Source organism: Aphelocoma coerulescens, chromosome 10, assembly GCF_041296385.1.
Source record: "Aphelocoma coerulescens isolate FSJ_1873_10779 chromosome 10, UR_Acoe_1.0, whole genome shotgun sequence".
Taxonomy (NCBI): domain Eukaryota; kingdom Metazoa; phylum Chordata; class Aves; order Passeriformes; family Corvidae; genus Aphelocoma; species Aphelocoma coerulescens.
In genome coordinates this window covers 16,807,863-16,820,074 of record NC_091024.1, presented here as the reverse complement: position 1 = coordinate 16,820,074, position 12,212 = coordinate 16,807,863, and the positions used below count along the sequence as shown (strand labels likewise).

Genomic DNA, 12,212 nt, shown 5'->3' with positions numbered 1-12,212 from the left:
TCTAGACTATGGGACTTGCACCAAGATCTGCATCCCACTTGAGTTTCATTTCATTGTTCCCAAGACATCCATTATGGAACCAGAGTATACCTAACAATGACCCAGATCCACCTGTTTACATTCTTCACCAAGCCTTATATTGTTCATTTTTTCATGCAAATAGCTCAGTTTAACCCCATTTTGCATCAGATGCATCGTGGAGAAGGACCTGGTTTCATGCCAGCATTCCCTAACAACAAGAACTCTGAGAGAGAAGCCTAGACTGGCCTGTCCTACTTGCCCCAGCTCCTCCACCCCATGTGCAGTTGTTTCACTACCCAACAGTCACTGACCCACTCACACCAAAACATAAGACTGTCTCCAATGCTGTCAAAAGGCTGCATTCCAGTAACTTACTGCCAAGACAGTCATACTCCTCAGGTAAGCCTGATTATACAAATACTAGGCTTTCATTAGCTTATTACTTATAAAGAAGCATCTTCCTATTGTTTAGTTGAATATCCCATTAATGTTGCAAGAAATCTTTTCTAATTCTAAGCTACTTGGAGATATCTTAAGTATGAATTGCTTAGATTTCAAATGGCAACTCCTAACAAGTACAAGTGTTTCAAGCATCTGTAGACTGACCAGCGAGAAACAAAACTTCTACTAGAGGCCCAGAAGGAAGACAAATTTCACTTGCACAAGTCTCCAGCATCCTGATTCACTCATCACATGTCATGGGAGAGTTAGATCCCATAGAATACATGTAAAGAAAAATGTCCCAAATAAAAGAAAGCTGAATTGGAGAGTTCTTAGAGATCAACTCAAATTCAGAAGGAAATAGCAAAACTATTGAAGACATCAGAACAAGTGCAGATATAAAATACAACTGTTCTATAAGGTCTGTTTCTGTGATGACACGGCTGCTTTCTGTATCTGGTCATCATAACACAAAGAGTATTTCACAAGCAGTAATATAGTTCTAGTTAAAATAATGAAAGGTAAACATGAAGCAAGAAATCCGGCATGAGTATATAGTCCAGAAAAAGAAAACAACAATTAGTCAATAAACACTACTAGAAGTCTTCAGTTTTTACAAAGCTGTAACTGTAGCTGGCAGGTTTTTTTAAAGCTTTCTCATTTTTCTTTCTATTCTATAGTTTTCTGCCTTCATTCTACATTTCTTCCTTTGGTTTTAAGTGTCCTGTAAACAACTTTTAAAAAGCAACTCCCTGTTTTATCTTCTCTTTTCACCCAAAGCACAATTATCTGCAATCCCACCTTGCTTTTGCATCTTCTTCAGGGGCTAAAATTGTACTTCACTCCTTGGCAGCTGCAGAAAGATGAGCTGTACATAAAAAGATATACTTATTGGGCAGGTACCAAGACAGTACTGGTGCTTGATAGCAGATGTTTTGCAGGTACTTGGAATTTATCTGCTGTAGCCTCAGGCAGGATGGGAACTACACTATGTCGGCTGCTATAAGCAAACTAGAAGAATTGCTGTCCCTTCTTCCAAGTCCCAGAAGCAAAAAACCCAAAACCAACAAAACTCACCAAAACAAAACTTCCATTATTTAGGAATGCTTATTTCTAAAAGTTTAACTAGCACAGCCAAAGGCCACAATTCACAAAGGCATGCTTATAGAAATTTGCATGCTGTCACAACACATGTGGACCACGTAACTAAATACCCTATTTTCAAGTATGGTAACATGAGACAAATGAAGGCAAGGAATTCTAACCAAGAAAATACACAAGTAGTTTAGGGCCTTTAGGGCTCTCTACTGCTGCAAATCTTGCTGAAATCACCTCTGATCCTGAAGATTCTGAAGTGTTATCATGTCAGATACACAGATGCCAAGACAGATCTTCCTTTTGCTTCAAAATCCATATGCAACAACTGACTTCCTATTCCCAGTACAAGCTCCTTGTCACACACATTGAGGTAAAATCAACAATCTAATCAGATCTGACAAAAAGTTGGCAAAAAAAATTGAAATTATGATGATAACTATTTGAAATATAGTTATGTCTATCATCCTTAATGATAAACCCTGCCCTAAATACACATTTTGCCTTGAGATACTAGATAGTGATATATGAAGCCATCATGATTAGCAAGACATTTAAAAATTAAGTACCCAGTGAGGTGAGGACAAATCTTTACCATTTCTTCAAGTCATGTGATACTTAATATAGTACTTCCCTTAAAAAAATCCCAACCACTTGAACTTAATGGCAAATCTTCAGGAGCCTTTTTTAAGGCTTCTTACTTTGCAGCAAAAGAGACAGAGGCATATACCATTGGGGAAACATTTGGTTATCCTACTGCAGTAAAAAATCGCTGAAATAATACATGGAAGACAATATGGCACTTTGTCAGCAAATACTGCTGGAAGACTCACAGAAAGAGCTGAAGATTTGAAGAAACAAGTATCAGAACAAATTAGGCAGTGTGGGAGGTGTGCTACACTGTTGGCTGACCTTAGAGATGTTTCCTACATATCTCATCCTAGGGTATATGCTGGATTGTTTCAACAGTGAAACACATTGGGAACTTCTCTTTTGTGAGTCACTCCAGGAACGATGTATCAGAGTAGACTCGATAGTAAATTATTTCTTTAATAGAAACAATGTTTTATGAGAAAACTGTGCAAGTGTACTTATGGGGTTTTATCTGTAACCTTTACACTGAAATCCTTCTATTTTTTATTCCAGTTAAAGCAGTCACTCCACAACCACACGTGAAATTCTTTCACCGCATCATTCATAGATAAACTAACGTAGCAATGCTGCAGGCAATAGTGCACCAAGTGCTACAGGATGTCATTGATTATGTAATTTTATAAAAATAAGATCTTCAAGCAGTAGAATACCTTGTAAGAAGATGGAGAGCAAGCATGATATTCATATTCCCACAGTAAGTTTTGTTACTTATCTTGTGACAAAGAGCTTAAAAGAGTTGTCAAACATAACGACAGGTTAGGCGTTTTTTTTCTACAAAGACAACTGTTCAAAACTGTCTGATCTTTTCTGTGATGACAAGGGGCTGTCTACTATACTACCTACCAGACATTTTCAAATAAAGACACACCTAAGGTGTCCCTTAAAGGTGAAGCTGACATTTTAACAGGGAGAAAGAGAGTAATTGCTTTCAATAAGAAACTCACTCTACAGAGACTGTTTTGAAAACAGATGTTTGGAAATGTTTCCACTGAAAAAAACCTCCTATAAAAACCTCTGAAAGCTGTACATAATTTCCTAAACTTTAAAATCTTAAAAAAACCCCCAAAACCCTGTTTAAAAACCTTCCAAAAGAAGTGCTTCAGGAAAAGAGAAGAATGCAACATTTTGCCATTAGCCTGCAAGAACAACTGATTGACATCAGGGAAGATGGAAATTTAATAGATGAATTCCAAGAAGAACCTCTGCATAGTTAGTGTATGGAAGTAGAGAATTAGTATCATGATTTAGCAAGCAAAACCAACAATGCACTTCTTCTACTTGGATCTGTCTTTGTAAGGCATCTCATTTGGATAGGACAGCCATTAAAACCAAGTATTGAAATAAGCTGAACCTATAAGCAGCCCTTAAAATGGCTGTACACAAGTGATGAACCAACATTTTTAAAAAATTTAGAGAGGCACATTCAATCACATAGCTCTCACTGAATTATTTGTTAATGAAAGTAAAAAACGGTTTTGGTAAAAAATAAAACATATTTTCTAACCATTTGTCTTGTCCTCTATTAATTTCTATTTTTTGTGTATGTTCTTTAATGTGTATAATAATAGTAGAATAGTATGTGTGTAAATTTATAAATAATACACATTTTTGGGGTGTGCTCATAAATCTTTTACTGGTAAGGGCATGAGATCAAAAAAATCTTTGGAAACCACTGCCTTAAAAGACCTGGTAGGCCAGCAATATTATTCCAGAGAAGTTAAGGCAATGGCTGATTATACTAAGATCCACATGGAAAACAGTGCTTTGTTTTTAGTTTTCAACAGAAAGTACTTGAGGTTTTTTGCCCTCACACGCAGATGGCATTTGTAACACTTCAAACTGTAATTTATCTCTGAAAAGGAATGATAATAGCATTAAGGCAGGAACACATTGTTCCCACACAGATATTCACACTCATTACTGAGACACTTTCATAGCCTGGCCCTACAGTTGCTCCAGTACTGGTCTGCTTGGTTCCTCAGGCCACATATACCCTTCTTACCACTTGCAGGCTTCCATTATCTGTGTTAAATAACCTCCAACTACTGCTGCATAAGTAGCTCACCTTAACCACACACTTGTACCACAATCAAGGTGTTTTTCTGCCTAATCTCTTCATCACTAAAGCCCTGCCATTCCCTTGGGAGTGGTATTACACAGTCAGCTAAAGCTCTGACATGAAAACTCTGAAAAAACATTCTCTGCCCATGACAGAGAGAGAACAGATTTTCACTCATTCATACAGTACCTGTGAACCATTTCAATAGACCCCTTACTTATCCAGGTCCACTACATACACAGGCCTCAGACAAAACTCATGAGACCCCCTGCAACCCCTCTTCATGTCTGGATTTGTTCTGTACTTAATCCATAGTCTGGTCTGCCCATGGTCACGAGACAAACTTTACTACCCCTTCTTCGCAGGTTTTAGTCTTCTGTACATACACCTACACTCCTCAGCTGTTTCTAAGTCTGGTTAGCATGACAGTGCAGCTGAACAGACAACCCAGCAACAATCAGGCTTATCTTGACCTTACTCACAACTGCAAACACAGCACTGATTTTTTTTTTTAAATTAAAAAACACCAAATATTTTTCAAGGTTGGTACATACTACAACATCTTGGGTTCTTGCCTGGGGTCTGTAGATCCTCAGCTGTTGCACATAATATTCCAAAGAATACTTTAAACATCACAACAGAGTGATCTCATTTCCCACAGCCTTTGCTTTTTTCAACTGAAGCTGGACATTTATCTCTTCCTCCCTGTACCAGGGCCTTTACTGATACCCTGACCCAGGAGACACCACCGGTTCCTTTTGCTTGACCCCATGTGCTGGCTGTGCAGCAGTGACTCCCACTTGATCCTTTCCCCAGGAGTTCAGATACGCCCCTGTCAACAGATGTGTCCTTATTCCACAACAAAAAAAACCATCTAAGAAAATCTTTCTGTCAAAAATTATGAATAATTACAAAAAACAAGAATTACAAAAATTGAAAGCTATAGTAAACTGAAATATTCAAGTTGGGCTTCCTGATTTCATTTATTCATATATTTATTTATAGGTCCATTGGTAAATTTTGATTCTGTCGTGGTATCTAAACATATTTATTGTGTCTAAGGATTATGCCCCTCAGTGCTACACCACCATCACATTCCTGATACCATCCCTCCTACTACCATAGGTCTTTTCTTAAAAAGGCACCATCACTTCTGTCAGACCTTAATAATGTCTTTCCGGCTTCTGTTCTGTCTGCCAAGTGCCACTTTGCCCTTTCCTGCTACACAGCACTTGTGTGAGGAGCCAATTCAGTTTTGTTATGCCTCAACAATGGTTGTCACAGGTATGTGACAGAGGGATGCACATGTGCCAAGCGCAGGAGGCAACTAGCCTTGTCTCTGGGAGGACTTCGCCTAGCAACATCTCCCATGTGGCAGTCAGTAGGAGACACTGTGCAGGGGCTTCTCCAATCAGGTCGCGAAAAGGTCTCCACCAACGGACAGCAAAGAAAGGTTGGACTGGACCAATGGTTCCCTGTGAGCAGGCGGACTTTGGGAGGGGCCGGGGGGTATAAAAACTAACTGCGGTGTTGCTCACGGGGGTCTCGCTGGTGTTCATTCGGCGGCTCGCTCACTCCCTCCTTTGCCCTGGCCCCAGCCTCCTTCTGGCTCTCCTGCCCTCGCACCTGCTGTCCTGCCTCTCTGACCGCTGCCTTGCCGCTTCGCCCCGCGTCTTTGCCTGGGCTGCCTGCATCCAATCCTGCCGCCCCGATCCAGCCGGTCGCCGTGACCCTGTCCAGGGTCCTGGTCCGCCCGTCCGAGAACCCACTCACCGCGTGGCCGGCGCCGTCGCCGCGGGAGCCACGCCAGTGAAGCCACGCCTCTCCGAGAGCCGCGCAGGCTCGGTCAGACCCAGCCCGTCCGCAGGCAGGCAGGTACCGCCCGCCGCCTGGACGCCGACAGCACTGCCCTGGCTCGCTGGTGGTAACGCCCTCTTTTTCTCCCTGTCCCCTCTCTCTCTCCCCCCCCATTCCTTTCCCATTTTCCTTAGTCTTGCTGTGTCTTTTCTAGCCCTCATTAGTAGGGTAACTCCTTTTTATTTTGTTTTTCGTTACCAATAAACGGTTCTCAGATGATAACGTATGCCTCGTTTGGCTTAATTTCGTTCCTGAGCATCCATTTTTAAAAGAACTCCTCGCAGCTCCCCACAGTGGAATGCAACAACTTGGCACATGTAAACTGAGCAAAGGTAAATGGTAGTCGCCGTAAATTACTTAAGCCTAATTAATGTTTCCAGCTGTACAAATTCAAGCCAGCAATTTTTGGAACTGTTTTATGCTTATATTTATGTCATGTGTACACAAACTTTAAATCTCACATTCCAGAAAAATTAGAACTATCCCGCTAGTACAGAACACAACTGAAACCAAACCACAGGATAGGCTGGACTTGAGGTTGCTGAGACAAAGGGTTACTTAACCAAGTTACAGATACCAACTCTCAAGAAAGGTAAAGAGAGATCAGTTTATGAAAATAAACAAGAATATGTAATAAGAAAAGCATTACACAACTGAAGACCTTTTTAAGCTGAAGGCAACATCATTGTTTAAGAGGTTTTCACACCACTACACCAAATACTTCAGCAAAACAATAAACACTTCAATATATTAGAGCAACAAATCTGCCATGGCTGACAAATGTAAATTGTTATTCAACTCAAAAAAGTAATCAGCCCGTGTAGTACCATTGATTCTTTATCACCTCAATTGTTATTTGTTGTGATTTAGAAGACTGAGAGCCTCCTGCTTGTTCCTGGGTTATATGTCACTTTTTCATAAAGAAATAAGAAATCACAACCTTACAAAAGTTACCATAGAGAAAGACACAAGGTTCATTTACCGTTCACTTCACCCCATACTTTCTTCCTGCTGCCCAAACACAGAAAGATGAGCTACCTACTGAGAATGAAAGGAAGGCAGTTTGAAGTGCCAGCCTGGCCCATCTTGGCAGGGACTCAACCATTAGCTGCCAAGTAAAGGGACTACAAGTAAGTCAGCACTGTAATACTGTAAAGGTATTTTAAGACAAGACTTACTGTTGTATAGTCACCCTCACCTTGTGAAGGCAGTCAGTGCATTTTCTAGCTTTATGAAGATGCTTGAGTAAAAAGGCGCAGCTTTGAGAATCGAGGGGGTGTATCTCTGGGGATGAAATCCCAGCTTGCAGCTGGAAGTGAAAAATATCAAAATGTTATCACAATTGCCTCAAGTATGCAGGCTAATTCAAACTCAATTCCAAGATAAGCATGTGTGCACATAGCACACCCAGGGAAATGGTTCTCCACTGTGAAATGGGTTTTCAGCAGCACTAGCAGGGACAGAAATCTACAAAATTCATTGTACACAGTTACAAGTCTGGTGTCAAAACTAAGCACAGGCTCCCCATCACCTTCTCATCCTCAAGCACACCAGCCTCACTCCAAAGGCGTAACCTCCTTGCACCCAGAGACAAAAGGCACAATTCTCTCAACACTGATCAGACCCGGATTGCACTGCATGCTGTGGATCAGCACTTACACATCTAAGGAGCTCAGACTACCTTCAAGCCATTAATTGTGTAAAAGGAATAGGTTGTTTATTCACAACAACAAAAATAAAGCATAAGAGATCTTAAGACACAGCATGATGTCCATAATCATAATCTCATCCACAGAGTTGCAAAACCCTAGATTATTCTCCTTAACACAGCCTCTGGAAGTTGTAAGCCAAACTACTCTGAAAAAGCCCTCTGCTTCATAGTTTGTATCCTCCCTCTCCCAAAAAATTGTGCAGTTCAATTCAATGTGTATTTTTATAAACATATGTGGTCAGAAGCAGAACCCTGGAAGCAAAAACCTGCATTCTCCTTCAGGACTACCAAACTGCAATTTCCAGCTCTATTTGTCCCAACTGAAACACTAAAATCCGAAAGTAAACAAATGAAGAGTAAGCCTTATTAAGACAGCCTCCCCCCATTTGCAACAATACCCAACTATTTTGCTTGCTGTTCGCAATTTGCATCAGCATTCTATTGTCTGTAGAGACATGCATAAGCAGACTTGCCAAAACTTTTAAAGATTCAAAAGCAGGGAAAAAAAAATAATTTCTGAAAGCTGGTACAGTGGTCTGTAAAGACATTCACACTTCTTTCCTAATTAGGACCCAGTACAAAGGCAGCATCTAGAAAGCACTGCTTAGCAAGAAACTCTGCATATTAAGAAAAAAATAAATAATATTAAGATATCTATTTGGCAGTTTACCAAAATCTCCAAGGGTTAGATAGGACTGGCAGCTGAGAATCAACTCAAATGGTGCTTTCAGTACTATAATGCTAAAATTATGGATTGGAGGGATACTTCAATGAACAGTATTGCTCGTATTTCATGAACATACAACACTAATATCCCAACAGTTATCTTACACTACAATGCCACAAAAAGGAATGGAGGTGAGATGTTTGAACTACTGTCTAGATGTGGTGACTAATTAAGTACTGCCATTTTTGCAAGCCATCTAGACTACATTTGCACAGGTTTAATAGATACATCTTATATAGGTAAGCATATAAAGTGACAATCCAAATACTGATGCCTCAGAACATCCTTGCTATGTGGAGTCAAATCTTTGAAGAAACAATACCAAATAAAAGAAAGTTTTCACAGCAAAACTTTTAAGTCATCATGCAGTTCAAGCTATGCCACAGCTAGACAGTTCTTTCAAGCCCGCTCCTCCCACTCCAAAATAAGACTTGACTCTACTGTAGTGGTGTTTTGTACTGATAGTTATAACTGTAGATGGATTTCCTAATATAAGCAGAATTCAGTCATTACATTAGCTGGCAAATGATGAAAGAAGTCTAAGTAAAACTGTAAAACAAACCAAGCTCAGAGTAAAATTACTTAATCCTATGCAGTTCAAATGCAAGTTCATCTTTCTCAATACTGTCTACTCGTAACCAATCTATCCATCACACACACCACAAAACCTCTCGCCTTCTCAGGCACTACTACAGTGCAATGGCAATGTTTCAAAACAACTTAAATTAGGCTGTACTACATTCCATTACATGATATCATGCAACAGATGTTACTCTAAGAACACACAGGACAATTATTCAGGATAAACTGCTGTAATCTGAATAGTAAAATGAATGGGTATCCTATATGAAATGGCTGTAGACTTTACCTAACTTTACACTGAGATTCAGAACTTGAATATTATCCAAGTTTGCCATAGTTAACCCACTTAGATTGGCAACCAGAAACAAGAAGTATTCTTATCTTACATAAGCTCAATAATTTTGTCACCAATAGATAAGCTAGAATTCCACTAAACCCTTTACTTCTGCAGTGACCAGTGAGTTAAATGAGGCATTATGAAACTCAAATGAAATGTACTTCCAAGAGGCAAGAGACACGCCCCCTCCCTCCTCAGCTGCGTGGTAACCTTGAATCTCCCTTGAAAATGTCACGTTATGAAAATTAAAGCAGGAAAGGTAGTTCAGCCAACTTAACTCACAGTTAACTTGTCTAACAGCTGTTCTGTTGGAAGTATGGCTGACCATTACACCATACAGATATGAAAGCTTTTCATATACTACAATTTGTAAGGTATTTTAATTAACACTGGCAGCTTGCATTCCTACTTAAAACGCACTGCCATATACATACAAATGAGTCATGTTTTACATAAGACAAATCTCAGAAATGTGTTGCTTCTTTGTTTTTAAATCCTAGGGACATTGTTCCATAGCGATTGGGCTTTCCTGAGAATGCAGAACTCCCCAATGCCTCTAAGTAACATACTTCCAAACACAGAACTGCCTTGAAATTTAATATGGCTCAAGTTTGGCTCCAAAATACAGGTCTACAAAATAAACTTTAAAAATATTTGGAGGGAAGTGGACAATTGTTTAATCTTACAAGAGGTTTTTTCAATCGATGAACATTCCTACAATCTTTCTACCTAGACGTCATAGCAGCACTTTAACACATAAAAAGTAAAGCCTAAAAAAACTGAAATGGCTGGTCAGCAGAACAAAAGCGCTATAGAAGGTGAGCACAAAGCCAGCAGAGGCTCCAGCTCTCAGTCAGGTGTTCCCACGCAGTAACACTGCGCCGGGGATCTCCAAACACCCGAAGGCAAGACTGCCCCCACAGATATCTGCTAGGAGGGCATGGGAAAACAGAGGTGTCAGGACACACAGGCGGACCCCAGCCCGGGGCACGGACAGCCCCGCTGCAAGCACAGTGCCGCCTCGCACCAAGAGAGGTTTTGCGCTTTGCTCAGCCCTGGACACGAAGCCTCACCGGGCAGGTAGCCCGGAGCCGCTGAACCCTTGCACGCCCCAGGCCGGCCCCGGGGAACGGCGAGGCTGCGAAGCAGCGCGGCTCAGCCACCCACCCATCCTCGTCTACGCTGCGCAGGGGCGGCCGAGTCCTTCCCTCCTCTCGGGGGTGGCCCTACAGGACCGCCCTGCGACCCGCTTCCCACCCTAGCCGTCCCACCGCTCTCGTGGGAAGATGCGGACAGAGACACAGATAGATGGATATAGATCCACGCGTATGCAGACGCGGCAGGATCGTCCTTGGGAGGTCGTCACTTCACCACGTACTGCGAAAAGGTTTTTTCTCCATCGCGGTTGCCAATAGCGCCCAACAACGAACAGCTCCGTTGCCCGGGCAAACCCACCCCCGGCCAAGCCACGCTCCCCCAGGCATGATGCGAGGGACCGGCCGCCCCAGCACCTTCCTCCTATTCCTGCCCTATATGGCACAGGGAAATACCGAAAGATCGCTGTTTTCCTCCTGGCCCGGCTCCTGACGAAGGATAGGTGAGCCGAGACCGCTCTCCTCTTCCCGGGGTTCAGCCCGCACAGCACTGGCCCGGGCTGCTGCTGCCCTCCCTGGAACCGGCAACTTGTTGGGCGGGCAGCGCTACCCGCGGGCGAGCCTGTGCGGGGGAGACGGACACCGGCGACCGGCGGCTGCCGCTGCTCGGGGACAGCGCGCTGCCCGCATCCAGAACCCCGCGGCAGCCGAGCGGCTCCGCGCTCCCGCCGCTCAGCCCCGCGCCGAGTCTTCCCCCTCTCGGCGGCTCCGCACAGACCACACGCTCTATGCAACGTGCAACGGCGGGGCAGGACAAGGGTCCTCCCAGGCTCCTACCGGGAACGCTGTTACTGTAGCATTGCGGAGCGTCTAAGCCCCGCCGCTCTCTAGCTTCCTTCCCTTCCCCCGCTCGCCTGTTGCCCGCTCCCGCCAGCTCGGCCGCCGCCGCCCGCAGCTGCCGCGGCTGCGGAATCCAGGCGCAGACCCCCACCGGGGAGGGCAGGAAGCGCGTCATCACTCCGGGCCGCTCCACCGCCCTCCGCCCGGCCCGCTCTGAGGGACCCGCGGCTCCCACCCCGCGCCCGGACACTGGCGGGAGCAGAGCCCGCCTCAGCCAAGGGCTCGGCGCTCCCTCTTGCCTGAGCCTGAGGGAGAGGCACCTCCGCCGGCCGCAGCCCTCACCCAGGCGGTGAGATAGCGTCGTTCCCGCTCTGCCCGCCCGGCACCACGACAGCCAGGGCACGGCAGCTCCTTAGGGGAAGGAGGAGGAAGGCCGGAGCAGCCCCACGGGGAGGAGAACGACCCCACAGGGCACCGCCACCAGCGGGGGCCGCTGTGGGGGCGCGAGGCGCCCGGCCGGCCCCTCAGCGCGCGCGGGGCCGCGCGCCACCCGCCCAGCCAGGCCCCCCAGAGCCGCATCCTGGCTCCGCGGAGCTGCGGTGGGGACGGGGCCAGGGCCACAGAAACGCGCGGGTACCGGTCCCCAGGCGTAGAGAGCAGCACGGACCGCCCGCGGAGTGTGTCGTGCTGTCACGGAATCCATTCGGTTGGAAAAGACCTCTGAGGTAATCGAGTCCCAGTTTACGACCGAACACCACTTCGTCAACCAGACCATGGCACTGAGGGCCGTATCC

The 12,212-nt window shown here is 44.4% G+C and overlaps 2 protein-coding genes across 7 annotated transcripts in view; one reads left to right on the top strand and one right to left on the bottom strand.

Annotated features, from left to right (window-relative positions):
* TLN2 (talin 2) overlaps window positions 1–11,582 on the bottom strand; it is a 159,430-nt gene extending 147,848 nt beyond the window's left edge. For 3 of the 6 annotated variants that reach the window (XR_011154108.1, XR_011154109.1, XM_069025513.1), the window contains exon 1: window positions 11,416–11,582. The gene's annotated coding sequence lies outside the window, so the exon portion shown is untranslated. Of the gene's footprint in view, window positions 1–7,325; window positions 7,437–11,034; window positions 11,377–11,415 lie in introns of those variants that run through there. The other 3 variants (XM_069025514.1, XM_069025518.1, XM_069025515.1) reach the window with 3 other exon arrangements.
* A 303-nt stretch (window positions 11,583–11,885) lies between these two features.
* Window positions 11,886–12,212, top strand: part of LOC138116323 (C2 calcium-dependent domain-containing protein 4C-like) — a 30,865-nt gene continuing 30,538 nt past the window's right edge. The window contains exon 1 of the mRNA XM_069025526.1: window positions 11,886–12,143. The gene's annotated coding sequence lies outside the window, so the exon portion shown is untranslated. The remainder of the gene's footprint in view (window positions 12,144–12,212) is intronic.